This window comes from Callionymus lyra, chromosome 9 (genome assembly GCF_982586985.1).
Source record: "Callionymus lyra chromosome 9, fCalLyr1.hap1.1, whole genome shotgun sequence".
NCBI lineage: Eukaryota > Metazoa > Chordata > Actinopteri > Syngnathiformes > Callionymidae > Callionymus > Callionymus lyra.
Window position 1 is genome coordinate 474,323 of NC_141826.1, and position 26,935 is coordinate 501,257.

The window sequence follows — 26,935 nt, forward strand, 5'->3', positions numbered from 1 at the left end:
TTGGTAAAATCATTCAGAGATTTCCAGATGTTTATTATCACATTTTTGCTGATGACATCCAGCTCTACTGCTCTTTTGACCCAACTGAGCCCCAAAGGCTGAGTGAAAACACTTTACAGCTTAATGTGGACAAAACTGAAACTCTGGTGATTGCTCCTGATGATAAGATTCCAGGGTTGAGTCAGTACTTGGGTGACTTAGGTCAGTCTGTCAAACTGAGCCTGAGAAACCTGGGTGTTGTATTTGATAAAGACATGTCTCTTGTTCAACACTGCAGAAAACTGACCAGAAACTGTTTCCTTCAACTGAGAAAAATCTCTAAACTTAGGAAAATGTTGTCACAACATGATCTGGAGCTTGTAATCCATGCGTTTGTTTCTTCTCGTCTGGACTATTGTAACAGTTTGTTTTCATGTCTTAACAAGAAGGAGCTGTCTCGTCTGCAGTTGATTCAGAACTCTGCAGCGAGAATTCTGACCCGCTCAAGTAGGAGAACTCACATTTCTCCGATCCTTAAAACTCTTCACTGGCTTCCAGTTTCTTTCAGGATCAACTTTAAAATTCTGGTTCTTACTTTCAGAGCTATTCATGGTCAGGCTCCTCCTTACATCACTGATCTGATCCAGCCTTACACCCCAGCTCGGTCTCTGAGGTCTGTGGATCAGAATCTACTTATGGTTCCACGCACACGGCTCAGGACCAGAGGAGAGAAATCTTTTCAGGCTGTTGCTCCTAAGCTTTGGAACAATCTTCCTCGCTCTTTGCGCTTGATGGAGTCTACTGACTCCTTTAAGAAACATCTTAAGACGTTTCTATTTGTTCAGGCTTTTCCTTGAATTTCTCGAACTCCTGTGTTGTTCTCGGTGTTGTCTTTGATCTTTGAAGTATGTACTGTTTTGAGTATTGTTTTGATTGTTAAAGCGCTTTGTGACCCTGGTCTCGAAAAGCGCTATATAAATAAATATTACTTACTTACTTACACTTTTGGTTCATTATATGATATTGTATGACTGTAACAATAAGTTAAAAAAAAGTTCAAAATCTTAAAAGGTGTTTCATAATGTTAACCAGGAAGAAAAAAACATACAACATAGATAAATGACAAAGATTTTAAAGCGATTGCCATCTAGTATCCTGTACTAGTTGTAAAAGCGAACACTTTCACTTAACAACAACAATTATTGGATAGAGAATATTTTTAAACCCACAATCATTTATATTAGTTAGTTAGCTTAAGTAGTCAACAACATTGTTACAACAGTGAGGTTAATTAACCACACGGTAGCATTTTGTATCTTCTTTTTTCCAGATTGATTAACGATATTTGAGTGAAGATTATTAACATAGCCATTGAGATTGTAATTAAGACCCTGAATGATAGAAAAACATTTTCTTCTCTCGGATAAAAAAATACAGGGAAAATGACTACAATAAGAAAAAAATATTGATAATGTACAGTGATGTTGCCAAGTTCAGACATCTCTTTTAAAGTGCCTATTTTTGTCTCAATGTTTTTTTCCTAAGTAAGCTTATTCACTGCAACATTCATTTAAATAGATAAAGAATCAGGTTTGTGGTATTTGTCATAGAATAATATAATATTTTTTATTTAGTATTTTGTGATTAGCCAGAAGCTTCTCTATTCCTGTTTAAGGACCCATCAGTTCGGCTCAACCTTGAGGAGTTTGTCTTTTTGTAGCTAGAAAGTGTTTTCTAAGGTTAATTTCTGCCTCTATATTGGTATATTTACATCTCTGTGTGTCCTTAGATAGCCCAGTGAACTGTCCATGGTGTTTCTCTTACACTCTGTGGTGACCCAAGCCCTAGACAACCATTAGGAGCAAGACACCAGAGAATCTTTAAATATCTTAGGTTGTTTTTGTAACAAAAGTCTTCTGCCTTTAAAATATTTATTATTAAATATTTTCATAAACCGTATTTTTTGTATGCACGTTGGTTAAAATGAGCTTCATGAGCTTCACACACCCACAGCTTAACTGAAGAGGCAAGTTCAATGAGGCTAATATGGGTGGTGAGACACTTGATTATGGCCTGAAGCTTTAAAAACAACTCCTAAAGATGAATGAGACGTTGTGGTGCTGAGCAAGATGGATGTTAAACATTAGGACATTGAACTTTGACGGTATTTCTTGGTATAATTCAACTTTCTTTTTTAAATTTCTTTTTTTAGTTTGAACTGCTAATTAATTAACCTCTTTGCTGAATTGGTGATTGGATAGCTTCATTAAATCCTCCACATCAGAGTTTAGATACAGGAATAAACAATGTTTTATTAAAAGTCTACAATTCAAATTATATCCATTAATTTTCTCTATTTTAGAGATGCATAAAACTGCCTCTATAGTAGAAGTGATTCAATTATGCCTCTGTGTAATGCATTTATAAATCATCTAGTGCTAATAATGAGGTTTGGGAAGTTGAGTGTTTCAAAATATAAATTTTACTTTATTCAGTTGGTGAGGAACTGCTTACCTTCAACCCTGCTGAAGATATAACAAAAGGGAGCTGTCTCTCCTGCATATAAACTGCAGTGAGAATTCTCACCTGCTCTAATAGGAGAACCCACATATTATGAAGTTAAAACAGGTGCTTAAGTCCCATATACCCGTAACATGAGATCTGTACACATAACTACATGTGAACTACATGTAAGTAAGTAAGTAAGTAAGTAAATTACATTTATAGAGCGCTTTTCAAGACCAGGGTCATAAAGCGCTTAAACAATCAAAACTATACTCAATAAAAAATATATACTTAAAAAGGTCAAGATAACACCGAGAACAACACGGGAGTTCCAAAAAAAAAAAAGTAAAATGTAAATGTTAAAAAAATAAATGTAAATGTGATCTAACACTCTCTTTTCATTTATTAAAAACTCCCTTCACCCCCAGCGGACTATCTTCCCCCACATATCTACTCTGTTGACCACTGAAATACCCTCATTCCTTTCTTTAATGCAAAAATTGAAAATATTAATAGTCAACTAACCTTATCCGTTTTTCTATCCCTCCTGATCCCCAAACACCCTACTCTCAGCCTTTATCTAGATTCCACCTCCCCTTTTGCTCTTACAATAAACAAAATAATCAGTAAATTCAAAACTTCTACTTGTCACCTAGACCCACTTCCCACCCATCGTATTAAAGCCTGTCTTCAATCCCTGTTAACTCTTATCACTGCCATTATCTACTCCTCTCTCTCCTCTGGTATTGTGCCACTTTCACTCAAGACTGCTGCAATCACAACTATCCTTAATAACCAGGCTCAGACCCCAACAACTTCAATAACTATTTTCCAAACTCCCTCTCTAAAGTTTTAGTAAAAAATAGTTGCATCCAAAATCCACTCCCACCTTCTATTACGTACATGGTCCTCCCTCGCTTTGCTATTGGTTAATCCCTTGAGGCTTCCGCATCTTCAACTGAATAAATGTAATCTACCCTCTGCCCAACTGGGGGGAAGGGTCCACCCCCCTATATAGGCCCTCTGCTCCCACCATGTTTCCCCTTTTTTTTACTCTTACTAGAGCAATTTGATCCTGTACCTCTTGTCAACAGGATGCAAGAATTAACCATCTGTCACGATCCGATCAGGGCAGGAGACCCAGATGCGGAAGAGTCAATATATCCACGGAGGAAAATTTCAGAAGAAAGTCTTTTTAATAAATCCAAAACGATCCGTAATAGGAATGAATAGGAACAAAAACAAAACAGGCACTCGGGACGAAGGCAGGGCACGGCTGGAGATCGGGGTCTCAACGGCAACTAAAACAAAAAGACAAAAGGACTCATGTGAGTAAATAAAAGTGCTGACAACGTCAGGAGTATCCAAAGGATTATCAAAGTTCTGATTTAAAGGCGAGGAGCGAGATCTAAGGGATAGCCAACCTGGTCTGGAAACGCAATACTCTGGCGAGTTCTTCTGGGTAGAGACGCTCCTTATCAATGGGAAGAACCCGCCACTCAATCATCCCCAGCCGCGCACCTGCCAGCTTCTGTCAACTCAAAACACAGGACACATAAAAACGGAAAACCACCTTCAAAATAAAACAAAAGAACATAAGCATGACAGTACCCCCCCCCCTCTAGGTAGCGCCTAGCGTCTCTCCGGGTGCTCCCAGTAGAAGTCTCGGAGGAGGGAGAGGTCAAGGATGAGGGAGCGGGATATCCAAGAGCATTCCTCTGGACCGTAACCCTCCCAGTCCACTAGATACTGATAGCCCCGACCTCTGCGGCGAACCTCCAGGATCTTGTGAACTCTATAAGCGGGATGATCGTCGATGTTGAGTGGAGGCTCGGCTGGAGAACTAAGAGGACTAGAGGTGACAGGCTTCAGTTGTGAGACGTGGAATGTAGGGTGGACCTTGAGCGAGGGGGGAAGCTTGAGGCGCATGGCCGTGGGACTGATGATCCTCTCAATCTCGAAAGGCCCTACGAACCTGGGGGCCAGCTTACGAGATTCCACTGGAAGGGGGAGGTCCCGGGTGGAAAGCCAGAACTTCTGGCCAGGTGAGTAATCTGGGGCTGGCACACGGTGCTTGTCAGTGAGACGTCGATTACGGATGGTGGTGCGGGAAAAAGCAGCCCTGGTATGGTGCCAGACAGACCGACAACGTCGTAGGTGGGCACGGACAGAGGGAACCGCTGCTTCCCTCTTCTGAGAGGGTAAGATAGGTGGTTGATAACCATAGGCGGCCATGAAAGGTGACATCCCAGTGGCTTATGACGTCAGGGAATTGTGGGCATACTCCACCCAGGGGATATGCTGACACCAGGAGGCGGGGTGACGAGCCGACACACAGCGTAGTGCTGACTCCAAGTCCTGGTTAGCCTGCTCCGTCTGTCCATTGCTTTGCGGATGGTAGCCTGACGAAAGACTAGACTTAGCCCCCAGGGACTTGCAGAATGCTCTCCAGACCTGAGAGGAAAACTGAGGTCCACGATCAGAGACGATGTCCACTGGAATGCCATGAATTCTAAAAATGTGTTGAACCAGAAGGTCCGCTGTCTCCAATGCGGACGGCAACTTGAACAGAGGGATGAAGTGCACCATCTTGGAAAAACGGTCTACCACAGTGAGGATTACCGTCATACCCATAGAGGGAGGAAGACCAGTGATGAAGTCCACTGAGATGTGCGACCAAGGGCGACTCGGAACAGGTAAGGGTTGAAGGAGTCCAGCTGGGGGGCGACGAGATGACTTTCCACAAGCACAAATGGCACAGGCAGCCACAAACTCCTTGACGTCGCGTTCCATCTCCGGCCACCAGAATCTCTGTCTGAGAAAAGCAAGAGTCCTTGAAACGCCAGGGTGGCATGCTACCCTGGGGTTGTGCCCCCACTGAAGCACTTGGGCACGAGCTGGCTGAGGAACAAAGAGTCGATCAGACGGTCCAGAGCTGGGTCCTGGGTGATTCTGCTGAGCCTCCAGAACTACCCTCTCGTTATCCCAGCTGGCCGCCCTAACAAAGCACCTTTGAGGGAGGATGGTCTCATCCGCAGGACCCTCCTTGGGAGGAGCAAACTGTCGGGACAAGGCGTCAGGCTTAATGTTCTTACCTCCTGGGCGATAAGTCAGTGAAAAGTCAAACCGCCCCAGAAACAGGGCCCAACGGGCCTGGCGGGAGTTCAGGCGCCTGGCCTCCTGTAAATAAAGCAAGTTCTTGTGATCCGTTATCACCAGAAAAGGTACCTCTGAGCCCTCCAGCCAACGCCTCCACTCCTGAAGTGCAGCCACCACCGCCAGGAGCTCCCGGTTGCCAATAACGTAGTTGCGCTCCGCTTGAGACAGTTTCCGGGAATAAAAAGCACATGGATGCACCTTGTTGTCCTTAGAGCACCTCTGGGAAAGCACCGCTCCTATGCCGGTGTCAGAGGCGTCCACCTCCACGATGAACTGACGGGCTGGGTCAGGGTGTCGTAGGATGGGTGCGGAGGAGAACAGCGAGGGCAGCTGGTTGAAGGAGTCTTCTGCCTTGGCGGACCAGAGGAAAGGACTCTTAGTGGAGGTAAGCTGAGTTAGTGGAGCGGCAACCTGGCTATAACCCCGGATAAACCTACGATAGAAATTAGCAAATCCCAAGAACTGTTGCAACTGCTTGCGGCTAACAGGCACCGGCCACTGAGAAACTGCCTTAACCTTAATAGGATCTAGCCTCAGTTGACCCTGCCCTAAAATAAAACAAAGAAAACTCACGGTTGAAACTCCAAACTCACACTTCTCCGCCTTGACAAACAGTCTGTTCTCTAAAAGCCGTTGGAGAACTCGGCGGACATGGCTGAGGTGTTCTTCACGGGAACTGGAAAAAATCAAAATGTCATCAAGATAGACATAAACGAAGTCATTCAGGAAATCCCTTAAAACCTCATTAATGAGTCTCTGAAAAACCGCTGGAGCATTGGTCAGGCCGAACACCTTAACACTATAATCAGAGGTAAAGATTACCAGAAATGGACCCATCCACCTAGGTTTACTCCACAGCCTGCTGTGGATCCTTCTCAGCACCCTTTCGCCCACGTCCACGACCGGCGGTGGTGTGGAAGATGGTTCTGGAATCAATCCCTCCTCTACTCCTTCAGAGAGACACTGCACAGCTGACTTTAGTCGTTTCATATACTCACCCATCTCCTTGGAAAAATAGAATAGAATAGAAAAGCTTTATTCATCCCCAGAGGGGAAACACACTTTTACAACAGCGCAGTTTAAAAAAATAAAGTGCAAGGAAAAAAAAATAAATAAAAGAGATAATACAAAATAAAATAAAAAAGATCTTAAAAATATACAATTATTTACAAAATTAGAAATTGAACACTATTAACAAAATACAATAGAATAAAATAAAATAAAAATAAAAACAAAAAAGTAAAGTAAAAAATAAAATAAAACACACAAGAGGAAAAACACACTACGGATTAGCATCAGGATATTTAAAGTAGAGAGTTAAATATCCTGACACCAGTTGGGATGAAGGACCTTCTATAATGCTCCGTCCTACACTGGGGGTGCCTGAGCCTGCCACTGAAGGAGCTGGCCAGCTCCTCCACGGTCAGGTGCAGTGGGTGGAGAGTGTTGTCCCTGATGGAGGATAGTCTGGAGAGTGTCCTCCTCTCTCCCACCTCCTCCACCGAGTCCAGCGAGCGGCCCAGGACAGAGCCGGCCCTCGTGACCAGCCTGTTCAGTCTCTTCCTGTCCCGGTCCGTGCTGCCTGCTCCCCAGCAGACCACAGCGTAGTGGATAGCAGAGGCTACCATGGAGTCATAAAAGGTCCTTAAAAGTGGTCTGCACACTCCGAAGGACCTCAGTCTCCCCAGGAGGTGGAGGCGACTTCGGCCCTTCTTGTACACGGCGTTGATGTCTGTGGACCAGTTCAGTTTATTGTTGAGGTGAACACCCAGGTATTTGAAGCTGTCCACTAGCTCAATGTCCGAGCCCTGGATGCTCACCGGTTGATGTGGTGGGGACTTTTTCCTGAAGTCAATCACCATCTCCCTTGTCTTACCGGTGTTTAAGCAAAGGTAGTTGCTCTCACACCAGTCAACAAAGTCCTTGATGACTGACCTGTACTCCAGCTCGCCCCCCCCAGACACGCAGCCCACAATGGCCGAGTCGTCAGAAAACTTCTGGAGGTGACAGCTGCTGGAGTCCTAGGTAAAGTCCGCCGTGTAGAGGGAAAAAAGGAAAGGTGACAGCACTGTCCCTTGAGGCACCCCAGTGCTGCAGATGGTCACCTCACCCAGTCCTGCAGCCTCACATACTGCGGCCTGTTGGTGAGGTAGTCCATCGTCCATGCTGCCAGCTGTGTCCCAACTCCTGCGTCCTCCATCTTCTTCCTTAGCAGCGCCGGCTGGATGGTGTTGAAAGCACTTGAGAAGTCAAAAAACATGACTCTCACAGTGCTACCGGCGGCTTCCAGATGAGTCAGTGCCCGGTGCTGCAGGTAGATGACGGCGTCATCCACCCCCATCTTTGGCCTGTAGGCGAAGTGCAGCGGATCCAACGCAGAGCTCACCGTCGTGTGTAGCTCGCGGAGTACCAGCTTCTCCAAGGTCTTCATCAGATGGGAGGTCAGGGCGACTGGTCTGAAGTGGCTTGGTTCCTTCGCGTGCACCGCCTTGGGAACCGGAACCACACAGGAGGTCTTCCACTGGACCGGGACCTTCTCCAGTTTGAGGCTCAGGTTGAAGATGTGTGTGACCAACTCACAAAGTTGATCAGCACAGTCCCTGAGCAGTCTGGGGCTGAGTTCATCTGGTCCAGCAGCTTTCCTGATCTTCAGTCGCCTTAATTCTCTCCTCACCTGTTCAGATGTAACAGAGAGAGGTGGCTGTGGGGGGTTGGGCAGCTGAAGTAGGGCGTGTTGGGGGGGAGAAAGGTGGCTTGGAGGTGAGAACAGTTGGGGGGAGGGGGCTGAAGCAGGGGAAAAACAGCTTTGTGAAGAGTGGGGGGCAGAGATGGAGGGGGGAGGGGGGCCCTGATCAAACCGGTTGAAATACTGGTTAAGTTCAGTGGCCCATCTTTGGTCTCCCCCTGCTGTGGCTCTGGCTCCACTCTGGCCATGACCTGAGATGTTCTTCAGGCCTTTCCACACATCCCTTGTGTTGCCCTGCGCCAGTTGCTCCTCCAGTTTCCTCTTGTATTCCTCCTTGGCCATCCTGATCGCCTTCTTGAGCTCTCGCTGGACCTCTTTAAGCTCCTCTCTGCTCCCTGAAGCAAACACCCTCTTCTTCTTGTTCAGCAGAACTTGAAGTTGAGGGGTCACCCATGGCTTGGTGTTGGCAAAGCACCGCACCTTGCGGGTCGGCGTGACGTTGCCCTCACAGAACTTTATGTAATCCGTGGAATGGTCATTGAAGGTGTCGATGTCATCACCATGAGAGAACACGCTCCAGTCTGTAGACTCAAAGCAGTCTCTCAGCCTCTCCTTGGCTTCATCATTCCACATCTTAACAGTTATTTTCTGTGCAGGCTGTCTCCTCACCATGGGAGTGTATTCAGGTCGCAGACGTATCAGGTTGTGATCAGAGCGGCCGAGGGGGGGTAGGGCGGTGGAGGTGTAGGCACCTTTTACATTTGCATACAAAAGGTCCAGAGTCTTTTCCTCCCGGGTGTGGCACTTCACGTATTGTGTGAAGGTGGGAAGAATGGAGGAGAGTGAGGCATGGTTAAAATCCCCGTTAATGAGCAGGAGAGAGTTCGGGTGTTTGAGCTGCAGGTCCGACACTGAGGCGCTCAGCCTTTCGCTCGCTGCGGCTGCGTCCGCAGAGGGAGGAATGTAAATAGTGAACACAATCACATGTGAGAACTCCCTCGGGATGTAATACGGGCGGATGCCCACCGCAACAAACTCTATGTCCTTAGTGCACACTTGTTCTTTAATGGAGACATGCGCGGGATCGCTCCATCTCTCATTAATAAACACCGCCACTCCTCCTCCTCTCCTCTTTCCATCCATGTCCCGATCCGCACGAACCATCTTGAACCCCTCCAGCGAAACAACAGAGTCTGGGATCTTCTCCGTCAGCCAGGTCTCCGTGAAACATAGAAGGCTGCTCTCCCGGAAATCTCTCTGATGCCGGGTCAGCGCAGCAAGCTTGTCCGTTTTATTCACGATCGAACGTACATTTCCCATGATGATCGATGGAATAAAGGGACGGAACCTACGTTTCTTCTCTTGTTTCATCCGACCTGCTCTGCATCCGCGTCTTTTTCTCTTGATTTCCACGGGAATCGTCCATTCCGCGCTGAGAGAGAGAGCGGTGTTGCGCAACCCCAACAGCTGATCCAAAATCTCCCAGATGTGTGCGAACATCCAGGCTGCAAGACTAAGACGTATGCATACGCTGTCCAGTCAACACTTCATGAGGTGAGAGGCCATGACAGGCCGACTCACCAGATCGCATGCCCAACAATACAATTGGAATGGTATCCACCCAACTCAAAACCTGTTGGCTCTTTCTACAATACCCTATGAAGAGGTACTATAAACACTTCCAAAATGATGCTGCAAACCAAAGTATTCTTCAACTTTTTTCAATTTATCAGCAGTGAAATGGGTGCCTTTATCTGACATAACCATTCTGGGCATGGGCATACCGTACCGTGGTATCAATTCCGTCACCATCCAGTTGAAGACCACATCCGTAGTTTCCTGTTTACATGGGACAACCTCAATCCATTTGCTGAAAACATCCACTGCCTCAAGAATATACCTCAATCCCTTTGTTTCGTTATCAAGACCCATATCAGTGAAATCAATCTATCTCTTCCCAAGGGTATTGTGGGACTGGGAAACTTCCTTGTCCTAATTTTCATGGCTGATGTGTTGCATTTAATGCAAATCATCCTTGTCTGTACCAAATACTTACAGATATCTTCTAAAAACTGATTCCACCACCATGTTTTCATTTCATTATGCATTTCTTCTTCAGCTTATTTATGAGTTGCTCATGACAATCATTTCTGGCCACTCATCCTCCGGTGGAGGCACATAACCTGCGACTGTTTTAGCCGTCTTATCTGCGAATTATTTCCTGAAGCAATTTTGGTATTACTTTTAGAGTGTCCAGGTACTTACTAATAACTATAACTTTACTCTGTAATTTTATTGCCCCTGAAACCGGACTTTGGACATGCCTGTACTTTACGTATACGCCATACTTAAATTAATGCTAAAAGATAATTTAAAATATAAAGTATAAATTACTTGCATGATCTAAGAGCAGAAACGTTTCACTACACATTCACAATCAACATTCCACTCAGACTGATTCACACTGGTTCGAGGCAAGCTTGGATCAGAATTAGAGATACGACACCGGTAATTTAGAACATCTTAATCACACCTTAATCGTAGATCAAAGAACAAAGCAAGACACACCCGGGAAAGGGGGGCTAAAAGATGGAAGAGAGATAACTCCCACCCAAGAACATTTGAATGATTAGATTACAAGAAAACAAATTAGGATGTCTCTCTGCGGGGGATCGTGGCACAGGGAACTTGAAAGGACCATTTGGCCAGAAAGAGACGACCTCCCGGACGAGAAATTTGCCTTAAATCCAGCCTTACACCCCAGCTCGGGCTCTGAGGTCTGTGGATCAGAATCTACTGATGGTTCCATGCACACGGTTCAAGGTAAGGTAAGGTAAGGTAAAACTTTATTGATCCCTCAGGAGGTCTCCTTCGGTAAATATTTTTTTTCCAATAGCCAATACATACAGCAATTTTTTATAAAAAAATCAAAAATCAATCAAAATAAAATAAGAACAAGAGAAATAAAGAGAAAGAACACAATTACACAATCGAAGTCTAAAGATAAAGACAAAGAACATAGATCAAAGAAAAACAAAAAGACAAAGGATACAAAGACTAACATAGAACAGAACATCCAGATACTTTCACTTCACTCCTGCCCCCGAACTCAGAATTGTACAATTTAATAGCCCAAGGAATTAATGAGTCCTTGAGTCTATTTGTTTTGCACCTGGGAAGGAGCATTTGTGCACTCATTCTGCTTCTCTGCTCACTGATGACAGTGTTCAGAGGATGACTGTCATCGTCCATGATGGACAGTAGTTTGTTCAGTGATCTCCTCTCAGCAACTGTCACCAGTGAGTCCAGCTTCATTCCAACCCCAGAGCCAGCCCTTCTGATCAACCTGTCCAACCTGTTGACACTCCTCTTGGACACATTTCCACCCCAACATAACACAGCATAGAACAGGACACTGGCCACCACAGACTTGTAGAACATGCAGAGGAGCTTCCTGCAGATGTTAAATGATCGAAGGCTCCTCAGAAAGTACAGTCTACTCTGAACTTTCTTATAAACATGGTCTGTGTTGCAGGACCAGTCCAGTTTACTGTCCAGCCACACGCCGAGGTACCTATAGTTGTCAACTATCTCCACCTCGTCGCCTCTGATGGACACTGGACGTGGCTTTGTCCTGGACCTCCTGAAGTCCAAGACCAGCTCCTTGGTCTTTGAAGTGTTCAGCTGCAAGTGGTTCCTCTCACTCCAGTCCACAAAGTCACGTATCAGACTCCTATACTCGTCTTCGCTGTTGTCCCTGATGCATCCAACAATGGCAGTGTCGTCAGCATACTTCTGGACGAGACTCAGCTCTGAGTAGTAGCAGAAGTCTGAAGTGTAGATGGTGAAGAGGAGAGGGGCCAGTACTGTCCCCTGAGGTGCTCCTGTACTGCACACCACAGTGTCAGACTTGATATCCTTCAGCCTGACATACTGTGGTCGATCAGTAAAATAATCCGTAATCCAGGAGACCAGACCAGGGTCCACATGCATCTGTGTCAATTTGTCCTGCAGCAGAGTGGGCTGGATAGTGTTGAAGGCACAAGAAAAGTCCAGAAGTAGGTGGGGCAGGTCCTGAGGTGACCTGCTCAAACCTGTTGAAAAAGTTGTTTAGTCCATTTGCCTCCTCCACCGTGTCCACTGCAGTCAGAGAGGCCTTGGTCTTGTGTCCAGTGATGGTTTTAACACCATCCCAGACCTCTCTTATTTCTTCTCGGCTCAGCTTCTCCTCCAACCTCCTCCTGTAGGTGTCCTTTGCCTCCCTCAAGCATCGCTTCACCTCCTGCTGAGCTGATCTCATGGCGTCCCTGTCCCTGCTCCTGAATGCTACTTTCTTCCTGTTAAGGACATCCTTGACCTCCTTTGTTACCCACGGTTTATTATTAGGGTAACAGCGGACAGTCTTAGTAGGGGCGACAACGTCCAAGCAGAAATTTAAATAATCCGTTAGACAGTGTGTCTGTCCCTCGATGTCCTCACCATGAGACCTCAGCAGCACATCCCAGTCTGTTGTTTCAAAGCAGTCTATGATGGCCTCCTCCACAGCTGGTGTCCACTTTCTGATTGTCTTAGTGGTCACAGTCTGTCTCTGCACCAGAGGAATGTACTGTGACTGAAGGTGGACCAGGTTATGATCGGACCTTCCAAGTGGAGGAAGAGGTTTGGCTCTGTACGCGTCCTTCAAGTTGGAGTAAAGAAGGTCAATTGTCCTGTTATTCCTGGTGGGACAATCCACAGCCTGATGGAAAGTAGGCAGAGTAGAGTCCAGTTTGGCATGATTAAAGTCTCCAGAGATGATGATAAACGTGTCAGGATGTTGATTCTGAAGTCGAGCTGCTGTCTCTGTGAAGATCAACAAGCTGCTCTCTCTGTAGATCCGCTGATTGTTGAGGGCAGACAGCTCGTCGATCTTATTTGTCAGTGAATTGACGTTCCCCATCGTGATCGTTGGGATCGTTGGTCTGTGACGTCTCCGATTGTCCGTTAGCTTAGCCTTTAGCCTCTTCCCTGCTCTACAGCCTCGGTAGTGGCGCTGAAGTTCGATCGGGATCCCGTGGCGATCTCCAGCCCGTGCCATTGACTTCAGCGACAGTAGATCCTCTCCTGAGTAAACAAGACGATTCTCTCATGTTCAAAAGTATCCAGTTAAAAAATTATAGTAAAAAAATTAATAAAAACAGAAAGTTATAGATATTGCTGCGGAGCTACTGGAGAGGCAGCCGTCCTCGTCGGCGCCTTTAATGTTCAGGACCAGAGGAGAGAAATCCTTCCAGGCTGTTCCTCCTAAGCTTTGGAACAATCTTCCTCTCTCTTTGCGCTTGATGGAGTCTGCTGACTCCTTAAAGAAACATCTTAAGACGTTTTTATTTATTCAGGCTTTTCCTTGATTGAGCGACGGAACGGACTCCGTGTTTTGATCGTTTTAAAAGTGTCAAATATTAATTTCCAGCTTCTCCATCTTTGTACATGCATGACGTCAGTTAATTCACATCCACCTTTGTAGGGAACTCCTTCCTCATGGCCATCCATCCATATGAGAATGGTGCCTGATGAGGCTCGTCATCAGTTCCTGCTTCTGCTTCGATTTTTTACACTTTATCAGCACCCACACATGCTGTGACAATCTGTCTAGCCAAAACAATCCCTGTCATATTCTTGCAATAAACACTAATCCAAGCACCTGCTCCCCTTTCCAAAGGAGAAAGCCTTTCTTTCAGACGTTGCACAACTATTATGGTTGCTGAGATGTAATCAGTATAATCCCTCTTCCTTCCACTCTTCACCACTAGTGGAAACTGCCCATAAAGGCCTGTTCCCAATCCATTTGATCTCCCTTTTAGTGTCCCTTTCTCACCTTTTCTCTCTGCATGTTTAGGGGGTTTTAGTGGCGTGCCTGGGTCAAGTCTATAATTACAATGTTTGTCCTGTTCCTCATTCTCACTGCTGCTTCCTCCCTACTGTAATTTTTTTTCAATGTTCTTTTCATTTTTTCTGATTACGCAGCTGCTCTATAGTCTCTTGTGCACTTGTCATGGCTGCACTCACAACCTTATCTTCTTTATCATGTCCTTGTCTTATTGCTATTTCAACTGATCTGCTAAATGTCTTTTCTGCTGTGTCTACCAGATCTCTTGTGAGAATTTCTGGCCTGTGTATTATTATTGCTACATTATCAATAATCTCTTTTACCATGTATCATTTTTGTTTTGTCTATTTCATTACCAACTTGATCCATCATCAGCTGCCCTCCTGTAACATTGAACACTGGTGCCTGGGTACTTACTTTCTCTTTTATTACCATTTCTTGCAACTCAGCAGACAGTTGTGCATAACAAAAGGATTTTTGTCTGACAGTTGTGGATCTAGTTTTTGGTTTCCACCTTTTAGGTAAGGTGGTGGTATATCTGTTTTTTCCGTTACACTATTTTCATCAACAACTTCCTTTTTAGCAGCTTTCACTCAGCATAGAAAATCTGTCTTTACAATTTTTGTTTTTTCTAAAAGGGCCAGTCTGCGTTTTTCCCTAAACAACATGCTTGTTGTCCTCCTCCTAATGACTTCAAGTTCTAGAGCAATGCTTTTAACTGTTTCTCCAAGAATATCTTCTTCAGGCATTGGCATGCCCCAATCAGGCAGATTTCCAACCTTTCTCTGCTTTTTAGCCCATTCATACCAGTTTTTCACAACAATTTTCGACCTAACGGAGTAATTTTTTCTACATATGAATTGACAGAGCGAAATACAGCACCACATGATCCTATTCCACGAGACTGCCATTTTACCCGTAGTTCAGATAAATCTTTTTCTTATTTTTTATTTATTTTATTTTTTCCTTAATTATTTTTATTTTATTTATTTTTACACCAACTGTTCGTCTCCCTCTCTAGAAGAGACCTGTCACGCTTGAATACCTATATTATAATCACAAAATGTATTAAAAAACCTGTGATATGAAAAAAAAAAACGCCTTTTTAACCCAATAGATGTTTTCTAAGATAATTGACCAGAAAACTACTTTTCTTTTTTTTTTTTAAGATATTTGTTTATTGATTTTTTACATAAAACAATAAGTACAGCTCAACAGCTTAAATGGAATGATACATAGAAAATAGATAATAATAAAAGAAAATAAAAATATGAAAGAAGAAAGAAGGGAAATAACATTTTTGCCGCTGTACAAATAAAAGTATACATATATATCCACATGCACTCAAACATATACAGTATATTCATAAAAATAAAATAAAAATGAAAAGATACATTCTTGTATAATTAACAGAAAAGGTAAGAAGAACTAAGACAAAATAAATAAATAAAAGACAGCACAACAAAAGAAATAAAAAATAAAAAAAAGTAAATAAAAATAAAATAAAAACAAAAATTAAAAAATTAAAAAATATATACATATAAAAAAAACACAAACAAAACAAAACATGCCTGGTCCGCACATACACACACCCCACCCCACATAGATAATAACATTATCAATCTAAACAAGCATTTAAAATAAACAAGAAATAAAAGGGAAGATGTTCATGAAGTGACAGTCAAGTGCATTGTCCTTGCATATACCAGAAAAGGTCCCCACATCCTTTTAAATTTGGTGCTGGACCCTCTTAAAGTGTGGCGTATTTTTTCCAATTTTAAGTTGCTGAGAACTTCTTTCAGCCACGATGTGTGTGATGGAGGTGCTGGTGATTTCCATCTCAACAAGATGAGGCGTCGGGCCAGTAATGTTGCAAAGGCTACTACATCTTTTTGGAGCTTGGTTAAGGGTAGATCAGAAATACCAAATAAAGCAGTTAAAGTGTTAGGTTCTATATTGGTCTCAGTGACCTCTGACAATGTCCTAAAGATGTTTTCCCAAAAGATGGCCAGAGAGGGACATGACCAAAACATGTGTAGATGGTTAGCCGTTCCATTATGACACTTCTCACAAACTGCATCAACGTGGTCGTATATTTTAGAGAGTTTCAGTTTCAGTCCGGTGAACAATCTTGCATTGGATCAGTCCATGTCTGGCACAAATACTTGAAGTATGAACACGCTTCAGAACTCCCATTGGTCCACAGAAATGATCTCCCCGATCTCCTCCTCCCAGAGAGCCTTAATCCCATCCAGAGATGTTGAAGTGAGATTTTGGATTCTATTATAGTTATGTGTTATTAAGCTCTTCATCACTGGAGTTTGTGAAAGAAATATATCCAACGGAGTTTTTTCAGGCAAATTTGGAAATTGATCAAATGTTTTTTGGACAAAAGTACGGATTTGTAAATATCTGAAGAAGTGTTGTTTAGGAAGAGAGTGTGATTCTGATAATTCTTCAAAGGTCGCAAATGTGTTGTCCTTGAATAGATCTTTAAACGTGTTGATCCCACATCTGGACCAGGTCAAGAATGCATCGTCTACTAATGAGGGGGCAAATATGTGGTTTCTAATTATGGGAGCAGTGATGGGGATTGACTGAAGATTGAAATGACGTTTAAACTGAGTCCAAATCTTTAAGTTGTTTTTGATTATAACATTCTTAATAGGAGCATAAGTGGGACAGTTAACAGAAGAATGAGCCAGGGCAGACAGTGAAACTGGTTTGGAAGATGCAGCTTCCATAGCTATCCAAGACGGGGGATTGTGAGACCCCTCAAAATTGATCCAGTACTCAACAATACGGATGTTTGTGGCCCAATAATAGTGTTTCAGATTGGGTAAAGCCAATCCTCCATGTGACTTTGACCTTTGCAACAGTTCTTTACGTATCCTTGGGTTCTTTTTATTCCAAATAAATTCCAAAATTGATGTGTCTATTTTTCGAAAAAAAACCTGTGGGAGAAATACTGGTATGGATTGAAAGAGATATGAGAATTTGGGTAAAATGTTCATTTTAACAGAATTTACTCTTGCAGCAAGATTAAGAGGTAGTAGTGACCAGCGCTCAAAATCCTTTTGCATCCGTTCCAAGCAGGGCTGAAAGTTTGCCTTGAACAATCCTTGATATTTGCGTGTAATTGTAATTCCTAGATAAACAAAACTTTCATGTGCTACTTTAAAGGGTAAACTATGTAATTGATATTGAGTTGCTAAGGTGTTAACTGGAAATAATTCACTTTTATTTACATTTATCTTATAGCCTGATACAAAGCTGAATGTTTCAAGGACCCTGAGTGTTTCCGGCACCGTCGTGCATAAGATAGAAATGTATAATAAGAGGTCATCTGCATAAAGTGAGACTTTGTGCTCCACGCCATTTCTTGTTATGCCAGTGATTTTAGGATTAGAACGTAGGGCTACAGCCAGAGGTTCGACTGCAATAGCAAACAGCAGTGGACTTAAAGGGCATCCTTGTCTGGTGGATCTGAAGAGCGAAAAGTGTTCTGAATTATTGTTGTTTGTACGTACAGAGGCTTGAGGTGAGGAGTACAACAATCTAATCCAGTTAATAAATCTCTTGCTGTATCCAAATCTGTCAAGAGTGTAAAAAAGGTATGGCCGGTCAAAGGCTTTTTCTGCGTCAAGAGATATAACAGCTTCAGCAGTAATGTGACTGGATGAGGTATAGATTATGTTGACTAACCTTCTCAAGTTAAAAAAAGATTGTCTATTTTTAATGAAGCCTGTTTGATCAGGAGAAATAATTACCGGGAGTGACGATTCAAGACGTAAAGCTAGAAGTTTGGATAATAGTTAAAAGTCAACATTCAAGAGGCTGATGGGGCGGTAAGAAGCACATGACAGAGGGTCTCTGTTCTTTTTCAGAATGAGGGAAATAGAGGCCTGTGTAAGAGTTTGGGGTAGTTTAAGTGACTCGTATGATTCGTTAAACATGTCGACCAAGGTTGGAGCTAATTTGTGTAAAAATTTCTTATAAAATTCTAATGAGTAACCATCCGGTCCTGGGCATTTTCCACATTGCATGGAACTGGCTGCAGTGGAAAGCTCTTCTTTAGTGATGCTTGAGTCCATGTTTTTAACTAGTTCTGGGGGTACAAAAGGAATATCAAGTGATCTGAAAAAACTTTCAGAATCTGAAATGTCTGCCTTATTCTCTGACTTGTACAGATTTTTGTAGAAGTCTCTGAACTCATCGTTTATCTTTTTATGATCAGTTGCTATTCCAGAAGGTGTTTTAATTTGAGTTATTTGTCGTGAGGCTGAAATCTGTCGTAACTGATATGCTAATAATTTACTGGCCTTATCACCATGCTCGTAATAGTTGAATTTAGATTTTAATAACATCTCAGTCGTTTGGTCTGTGGATAATAGTTCAAATTCAGTTTTTAGGGAAAGGCGCTCTTTATAGAGGTCAGGTGACGGGGAGGATGCGTAGATCAAGTCAAGCTGACTGATGCGTTTCGTTAATTCTTTAATTTTAGTGTTTTTTAATCTTCTCTCGTAGTTAGTGTATGACGTTATTTCACCTCTAATATAGGCCTTGAGAGTTTCCCATAGCAGTGAAGCTGACACTCCCGGGGTCTTGTTGAAACTAAGAAAGAAATCTATTTGTTTTGATATAGATTTAACAAAGTCGTCATTTGACAAAAGACGGTTGTTAAAGCGCCATGGAGTGCGGCTGTTATTCATATCTACAAAATTTACTGTCATAGTGACCGGAGCATGATCTGAAATAACAATTGCTTCATATAAGGTGGATTTTATCTCAGGCAGAAATCGGTTGTCAACAAGAAAATAATCTATACGGGTGAAAGTGTGGTGGACATTTGAGAAGAATGAATAGGCTTTAGCGGTGGGATTTTGATATCGCCAAGGGTCAATTACTGAAAATTGCTCCTTAAACATTTGGATAATTTTGGCCGAACGTGAGGGTAAACAACTTCGACTAGAAGAGCGATCAAGTTTTTGGTCTAGCCAGCAATTAAAGTCTCCTCCAAATATAGGGAGGTGCGAGGATATGTCTGGCAAATTAGAGAATAAGGATTTAAAGAAGCCCTCGTCATCCCAGTTTGGACCATAAACATTGATGAGCATGACTGGAGTGTGGCACAGTTTCCCAACAACAATGAGATAACGCCCATTTGGATCCGTTATTGTTCTTGTGCATTCAAAGGGGACTGATTTGTGCAACAGAATAGCCACTCCCCTGGACTTGCCGTGGAATGAAGACTGATAACTCTGACCAATCCAACTGCACTTCAGCTTTCTTTGGTCTGAATTTTTAAGATGAGTCTCTTGTAAATAGACAATTTGGGCTCCTAGATGTTTAAGATGGTGTAGTACCTTACTGCGCTTGATGGGATTGTTGAGGCCTTTGCAATTCCAGCTGCAAAATTTTAAATCACCCATAGTTTCCACTGTACTGTTAGATGCTATCATGTCTGAAGAAAGTTATGCATAATGCTTGAAAGACAGGAAATGCGCACTGATGGCGGACCAGGCATGGATCCCAAACACAGAACAAAAAAAAAACAACAAAAAACAACAACAACAACAATCTCTTAAAACAACATAACCCAAAACCCACCCTCCTTGGCAGAAGTGACTCCCCAAACGAGACACGCCCAAACCCTAACAAACACACTCTCTTGGCAGCTTTCATACCCTCCACTACAAACTGCTGCTCCTAACTGGATTGTGACAATAACACAAATAAGTAAATATTAGTTGCACACCTCTTGAACAAACAAAACTTGACGCAAACATTAGTAAATATACATGTATATATGTATTTATGTAATACTGATAATCTATATAAACAAGATATATTTAACACAAAAACTTTGTAGACAAAAACTCACTCTGAGAACTTCTTGTTGTCAACATTTAAATCAGAATATTTGCTCACCCACAACGACTCAAGTATTTGGATCCACCACCTTTCTCAGGTGTTTCTTAACAAAGTCAGATGCAGCTGTGGGGTCCTGGAAACGATGCGTTATCCCATCAGAAGTTGTGATCCTGAGAACCGCCGGGAAGAACAGACCAAACTTGATGCCGGGGCAAGAGTGCAGCGCGCGCTTCACCTCCGTAAATGCTGCTCGTCTCCTAGCAACAGCGGGTGGATAGTCGGCGAAGATGAAAAATGGTTTGCCCCGGTAGAGAAGAGGAGAATGTTCCGCCGCTCGTCTCAGAATCTCGTTGCGAACTTTGAAATAGTGAACCCTCGCCAGGAATGATCGCGGTGCCGTCCCCTCCTTGTTCGCGGATGTCCGGTGAGCTAGGTCCAGCAGCGGCTCCGTGTCCAGGTGTAGAACGTCTTTCAGAAGTTGAGAAATAAACTCCGTGGGACGGGAACCCTCCACTCCATCGGCCAGTCTCACCAGTCGGATATTGTTCCTCCGCGAGCGTCCCTCCAGGTCCTCGCACCTGTCGTCCAGTCGCTTCACCTGCGAGGTCAGCGTGTTCACGGAGGCCTCGAGCTCCGCGATGCGGTCGCCATAATCTGAAGCAGCGTGTTCAAGATCCAGGAGGGTCTGCTCGTGTTTTCCGATCTTCTCTTTTAGCGGCTCAATGCACTCAGTCACTTCCCGTTGTACTGCTGCGATCTCAGAGCGAATAGTTGCCATTGAAGAGTCAATTTTGACGAAGATATCGGCTTTTAGAGAGTCCATCATGGCTTGCAAAAGTTCGCTGCTAAGCGGGCTATCGATGTTAGCCTCCGGGGCTTTGTTGCGGCCTGCTCTCGGCGGTTCTGTTTTCTGACGAGTCGATGACATTGTGGATGAAAAAAAGTTTCAAAAATAAATTCGAAGAATCTGTTGAGGTCTTGTCGCTGTTTTCTGTGGTTATAGTTCGCAAAAATGGTGTATATTATATAAAATTAGTCACAGTTCCAGGAGCCGCAGAGAAACACGTCCTACATCTTCAGCCTTCGACCACGCCCCCCAAGAAAACTACTTTTACCTATTACTTGATTAAAAATAATTAACCAAGAAAGCTGTTTTTTACCCTTTTAAAAAAAACCTTGTAGAACTTACAAGGAAAAACTTTTTTTTTAACCAATAGAAACTGAAGCCTCATTATATTTCTGTCAATCTGTTTGCATAACCTTATCACCTGTATTTGTTCGGGTGACACGCACTGAGTGTTCTATTCAATAAAGGTCAAGCCCGAACACTCAGGAAACGTGTCAATAACTTCTGTCTGTAACTTTCACCCCAGAAAGTTACAGACAGAAGTCAGACATAACACCATCTGGATGTTACCTTATAAGGACTTGTGTGCAACAGTAGACAACGGCCTTGTAAGAAAATATGCGCATGTTTTCACAACAGTAGATAACGGCCTTGTAAGAATATATGCGCGTGTTTTCACACTCGTAACTCAGAGCTCTGGGCACCTCTCGTTGTTATACATCTTGTGTAACTTCTTAATAAACCTTTTTGCCTGACTTCACGGACCGGACTCTGTCTCTCTACCCAAAGGATCCAACGAATCTGCTCGACTACTTCAAAACTTAAGAATTTCTTCACACGAAACTTGAAAAACACGCAATAGCATTAACATCGCATTAGTAAAGAAAGCCTTTTTTTTTATCACAATATAGGTACTCACTATGCAACTAACGTAAACATAAGAAACGACCAGAGTATTTCAACTTGTTTAAAAAAACTTGCGGCACCAATCCTCGCAAGAAACGCATTTTTTCACGAAACACACTTGAATACTTATATTACAATGACAACAATTCTTTACAAAAAACTTGTGATATGAAATCCACAAGCAAAAAACGCCTTTTTCAACCAATACGGTAGTTGACCGTAAAACTACTTTTACATATACCTTGGTAAAGACCAAGTAAGCCGTATTTACTCTTTCTTTAAAAAAAAAACTTGCAGCACAAAACTTACAAGAAAAAAACTCTCTTTTTTACCCAATAGAAATTCAAGAAAGCTATCTATAAATTTCTTCACACAAAACTTGAAAAACACACATTATCCTTAACGTTGCATTAATCAAGAAAGTTTGTTTTTCTTTTTTATCATAATATAAGTTCTCACTATACAGCGTATCCATACCAAAAAACTTGATTATTCAACCAAGAAAAGCTTGGACTCAGCAGCCAATTGAAAAGCCAATTTTATTTAATCTATGGTTACTATATAGGCCGAGAGTTGTAATGGAAAACCACAACAACAAGCTACCTTTTTCTTTGTCTTAGAAGCGAAACCATTCACAACCCATTCAACTCACACAGCACTAGACATCGATTACTCAGCCAGACGAAACTAAATGCATAAATTTATACGAGAGGTTTTCTTCTTACTTTAGTTTGGCCCAGTTCGGGCGCAAAAGAAGGGGCCCAATCTTCTCGCCCACCCCCGCGCACATAAGAGCCCCCGCGAACACCTGTACGTTTAGAGAAAAAATTCTCTCTCCCCAATGTTCGCGTGACGCGCCGACAAGCGGAGGTCTGAGAGATGAGACCCACGGCTGGGCGGCTGCTGGATTCGATCCAGCGATCAGCTGGAGATGCGCCTGACATGACGTCAACCGCTGCCCCCAAGTGTCAAAAGCGCATATTGTCTGATGGTATTTTTCTATTTACAAGACATTATTTTCATTATTAATTGCGTTTTATAAACACACATTTACACAATCCTATTGAATGTGTCTAAATATGTTATCATGTCTATATAAAAATAACAAAAGTCAAATAAGAAAAACACTGACAAACAACCATCATGAAAAAGTGCAAAATAATTTATTCAAACTGTCACACAATGAATGTGCATATTGCATATACAGAACCACAATGAAAATCTCTAAACTTCAAAGGGTCTTGCCGTTGGCGGCACGCTCGCAGAAAGTCTCGCTGCCATGGCGACTGTGTCTTTGGTGTTTGGTTGTCCACACTGGCTTCAAGTGTTGTACGCCACCTTTCTGGACACCAATTCAATTCAATTCAATTTTATTTAAAGTGTCTTATCATAACAAAGTTATCTCAAGACACTATACAGTTGAAATAAGACTACAGTTGATTAAGGAAAAATAGATCCCAGCAATTCAACAAAGAGCATCAAACAAAACACTGTACAGTGAGCAATGGCGAGGAAAAACTTCCTTTTAGAAGGCAGAAACCTCGAGCGAAACCAGACTCATTGTTGACGGCCTGCCGCTTTTACCGGCTGGGAGGAAGGATGGGGGGGTAGACAGATGGATAAGGAGAGGAGTGAGGGAGGATATAGTGAGAGAAAAGAGGAGAGTGTAGGAGGGTCCATGGGGGTGCTGGAGAGAACTCGGGATCTGATGACGTGGTGAAGATCCTGGATCAGCAGCAGCTCTGGAGGTGGATCCCTGGATAGGCAGCAGCTCTGGAGGTGGATCCCTGGGGCTCCGGGAGAGAAATAAAAAGGTGTGGGTTTGGGACAAATGTATACAATACACAGGTATACAGACTCCAGTGACGGGTGAAGATATATAGAGGGGAGAGGGGGGGGGGGGGGGTTGAAATAGCCAGGCCAGAGGGCACATACCTAGCACAGCAGATCCAGACACAGGGGAACCCGCGGGAGACCAGGACCCGGCAGGCGAGATAACCACCAGAGCCGACCCCAAAAACCAGCGAGAAGGCGGACCACCACCGGGGGCGCGAGAGGGCAAGCACAGGCGAGGACGACCGAGGAAGCAGAGAGGGGGAGGCACCAGGCGCAGGCACCGGGGCAGAGGGGCAGCCAGAAGAACCAGTCAGGGGATAGAGCCCCGGGGCCAGGCCGGGCCACGGAGGACCCCCAGACCGTCAGGCTGCCACCAAGTCCATAGCAGGGGACCGAGTCAAGGAGATAGGGATCCCCCACACCACTCGCCTCCTCCTTGGCCCGCCGCTGCCGCTTAAGAAGTGTTGACCACGGCAAAGAAAATGGGCGTGACAGGAAGGCGGGGAGTCTAATGGAGTGCCCGAGACAGGACACTCAACTCCTGGTTCCTCTGACGCCGTTGGAACCTGAGAGGTAATTATTGTTAGATGTGTTACTTTGTCATATTACTAGATCACTATTTTGTCAACGATTTGACTGACTTACCACTGGGTGAGTGTCCGCTGATTCACCTCAAACAGCTGGATCGACGTGAACCATCTCCCGTAGTTGACCGTCGCTCCGGACGATCGTGGACCATCTGGGGGAGCCTTCTTGGTGTCGTTTTGTGCATGTTGCACAGCTTGATGCACATCGCTTCCACAAAGCGGGTGGTGCTGGGCCAATGAGCCGGTCCCAGGATGGCCGATGAAGTAGCGCTTGACGCTCTTGGCACCTGCCGTGATTCCAGCCCGCTTCTGAGCTTTGAAGCAGGCGCTCGCCAGACGCGGTTGATGCCTGTGTACTTTCCAGGCGGACCAGAGGCGTTCCCTCGACCGCCGCCTCCATTCAGTCGTCGTTCCAGCGCATCAGCCTGGATACGCGTGGAAATGCACATCACCGCCACTGGTTCCTGGAGATAAAATAAACATGAGTCAATGGGTTTAAGCTGTGCAATGATCCTGAATAATAATGCCAATGGTTATTACAACGGTGTCTCGTCACTGAGAAGGACTGTGGTGTCATTGTTAATACTCGTAGCTTACCTGGGATGAACCTGTTTAGGTGGATGTGGAAGGACTCCATGGACGTGGAGCCACGGACACACCTGTAGCACGGCAGCTCCACGCCTTTCAGGGTGCCCGTCTTCGCGTACAAAGACACGCCCTTGGGGTCCTGGATAGAAGGCACGTGTCTCCGTCGCTCCTTCCAGATTTGCTGGCAGCGGCCACTCGGAGAACATGACCTTCACCCGAAAATGGCCGTGCATGCTACAGCAGTCTCTGTCCACTCTGTACCTCTTTATGAGGCCGGCCGCCATGGCATCCAGGCCTTTGGCCTCGCTCGCTGTGATGACAGAGACGGGACCTGGCCGTGCTTGTTGCCCACGTTGGTGCACCACGCAGCTGTGCCGGCCAGTTTATTGGTCACCTTTGGATATAATACGAAAGAGTCAAAAACTATTCGGTGTGTATGCACTCAGTATTCTGTGTGTAAATAAATAGTATTGTATGACATTATAATAGGTGTAGTGATACCTTTTTGGTGGAATCCTTCTTCAGGAAGGAACCCAGGACACTGGTGATCTTGGCATTGACTTCCGGAAGGCGCCCCAGAAAATCCCTGGCGTAGACGGTCAAGGGCTACTTGGGCTTAGGCAGGGAGTCCGGGAGGCGCGGCTCTCCGCCGCCTCCGAAGGTGCCATCAGAGTCTGTGCAGGCAGAGTTAGTGAGACAGTGGAGACAAGTGTATGTCTGTGAGTGAATGCCTTCCCTTCCCCCCCAGCTTTGTTGTGCAAAATATGCCCATCCAAGGTGTGAAAAAACACACCTGAATGGGCACCCACACTTTCATTCAAGAATAGAAGGTAAATAATCAGCTTTTGTATGTACAGTAGCCTAGCGTTTTTTATGTTTATTTACCACAAAAACAAGCTAAACTTTCATTGAAAAACTAGCGTTTTTAATGTACAGTAGATTAGCATTTTTTTTGGTCTACATACCACAAAAACAGCCGGAAGTATCACAAGTTTCATTCAATACAGGACAAAACATGAACTTACCTCTCTTGCTAACAATGCTGTCGTAAATAAACAAACTGTCCCGCTCTGATGCTCGTCGCAAATCAAATCCACACAGCGCGTCATCACTCGGAAGTCCGGCGTCAGAGGAGGGAGGAGTTTACCTGAGCGTCAGGAGGAAGAGGGAGGAGTTTATCCTTTCTCAGGAGGGGAGGGGGGAGAAGAAGAGGAGCTCCAAAAGTAAGCTCCTGAGCAACTGCGATTGGTCAATATCCCGAAGTAAAGAAGGGAAAAGAAGCTTGTTCAACCACGCGATTGGTCGTTTGGTTCTACATAGGACTTACATTGGCGCACACTTCGGACTCCAAGGAATCAGTCACTGCTCCTTGTCCACAACTCTCCACTACAAATCCGTCGTCAACGCACCATTTAAAACCATAAAAACACGGAGTCCATTCCATATTTGACTTGACATGACTTGTATACAGCACATGATACTGTTCCCCGAGACTGCCATTTTACCCCAATTGTGATATAAAAATCACAAGCAAAAAGGCCTTTTTAACCAAAAAGACATTTTTAACCAAAAATACATTTTTAAGATACTCCGACACTCAAAGCTTCTTTCCAAAATAACTGGAAAAATACTCCGCATCAATCAAGAACGCTGTTTTATTTAATCATAATATAGGTACTCACTACGCAACGTAAACGATGACCAGAGTATATTCCAACTTTGTTTTTCACTTAAATATATCTTTTTCCAACAAACTTGCGACACCAAACTCACAAGAAATGCTTTTTTAACCAAATAGAAATTAAGATCATACCCAAAACTTGATTAGTAACCAAGAAATCTGTTTTTAAAGAAAAAATTCCATCCGCACTCCCGAAGTTAAAGAAATCTCTAAAGGGATGATATAGATGATTCTATACCCTGCCAAAAGAGTGCAATTTACTAATCGAAAGAATCCCCAAGCCAATTTTATTCAATTTGTGATTACTTTTTAAGCTGAGAGCCGAAATGGAACAAAATAAAAACAACAGCTATCTTTTCTTTGTCTCATAAGTAGAACAATTCACAACCCATTCAACTCACACATCAGTTGCTGCTACTTG

At 43.9% G+C, this 26,935-nt stretch overlaps 1 long non-coding RNA gene across 1 annotated transcript in view; it reads right to left on the reverse strand.

Moving 5' to 3' along the window:
* Positions 1–3,723: 3,723 nt before the first annotated feature.
* The window catches only part of LOC148071393 (uncharacterized), a 54,363-nt gene continuing 31,151 nt past the window's right edge, over positions 3,724–26,935 (reverse strand). The window contains exons 2-3 of the long non-coding RNA XR_015712807.1: positions 3,909–4,015; positions 3,724–3,785 (exon numbers count right to left, since the gene is read on the reverse strand). This is a non-coding gene — a long non-coding RNA (uncharacterized LOC148071393). The remainder of the gene's footprint in view (positions 3,786–3,908; positions 4,016–26,935) is intronic.